The sequence below is a fragment of the Echinops telfairi genome, unplaced genomic scaffold, assembly GCF_000313985.2.
Source record: "Echinops telfairi isolate 266 unplaced genomic scaffold, ASM31398v2 ScPeMD7_7458;HRSCAF=8496, whole genome shotgun sequence".
Classification (NCBI taxonomy): Eukaryota; Metazoa; Chordata; class Mammalia; order Afrosoricida; family Tenrecidae; genus Echinops; species Echinops telfairi.
The window spans coordinates 20,775,287-20,776,598 of record NW_022111358.1 but is presented as its reverse complement, the minus strand read 5'-3'; the positions used below and the strand labels follow the sequence as shown (position 1 = coordinate 20,776,598).

Sequence of the window (1,312 nt, the reverse complement as noted above, 5' to 3'; positions counted from 1 at the left end):
TTAGGGCTCAGGGGAAACCAAGGTGGTTTTCATAAGGAAACCCAAAGCAGGCACATACAGGTCCTTGTCAAGAAATTAAAGCAGGAGAAGGATGCTGCTAGGCAAATGGGAGAAGGAAAAAACACATGGGTCACACCAATCGCATGAGGAAACCCAGTTAAAATGCTGGCTTTGGCCTTATGGAGGGAATCCCAAGTTTCTTCAAAGGTGACCCTCACAATGGATCTGGATTTGCAACCAAGTTTTAAATAAAAATTATCTCGTTGGCTTGTTGGGTCTAGGGAGTAACTCTGGTAACCCCACCCCAAGGGACATCAGATCTATCCAAAAAAGCTCCAGTGCCTTGATGGTGCCGTTGGTGTTGTGCCATTAGCCAAGCCCAGTCCAGCGAAGTTTTGCTGAGTGAGATACAAGGTGGCAGGAGCTGTGTCTCTTTTATTCAATCAACTTCTTGGCCTTGAAGAAGTGGAGAAGGTAGGAAACCTGCTGGATGGCTAGTCCAAGGAGGCAGAAAGTGGAGAAGATGCTGAAGCACAGGACTCCTGTGTCTGTTGATTCATTGGTATCCCGCATATCCTCCTCTCTTCCTGTAAGTAAAATCATTTCAGATGGTTTCTGAAAGGCCCTCCAGGCAGTACAGCTCTATGGGTTTGAGCTTCTCAACTTTCATAATCTCCTTGTAATTGTTTGCTTCCACTCGGTGCTTCATGTATAGGAATACTAGTTGATCAGATAGCTACCCTATAGCCTTGCTCGCAAAACGTACTTCAAACATATCCTAATCTTCCTCATTCAAGGCAAATTTCCCCTTGGTTGTTTCTTCCTTGGAGAACAGAGTATGGGCAGCAGAATCTGTGATTTTGAGGTGAGTGAGCAGCAGGCCCTTGTGCATCTCCTCTTGGAGACCCTTGCAGGAGATAAGGGGCAAATGGAAGGTAGTGGTGAGGACTGAGCTGGAGCTGAGTAGGAGCAAAAGCAACAACGCCATCGGGCAAGGGCCAGGCTGAGTTAGTAGGCCAGATAAACCAGATGTGGTGCCTGAAACTCGTTCAGCAGCCAATGCCTCCCTTTAGCTCTTTTTGGGCTACAAGCCCCATCTGTCTCATAGGGAGCAGCTGGCAGTTTGGACCTTGTGCATCTCAGGCCAAATTGTAACCACTACACCTCCAGGGCTCTAATGATGGTTTTAATTTGCATTTATTTAATGACTAATGATCTTGAGATATTTTTATTTTATTGGAGATTTATATTTTTTTACATAATACGTATTTGCATCTTGTCTTTTTCTTTTTCCTCCCAGTTTCATTTTATA

At 44.9% G+C, this 1,312-nt stretch overlaps 1 pseudogene; it reads right to left on the bottom strand.

Annotated features, from left to right (window-relative positions):
• Nucleotides 1–435: 435 nt before the first annotated feature.
• The window catches only part of LOC115872849, a 23,387-nt pseudogene continuing 22,510 nt past the window's right edge, over nt 436–1,312 (bottom strand).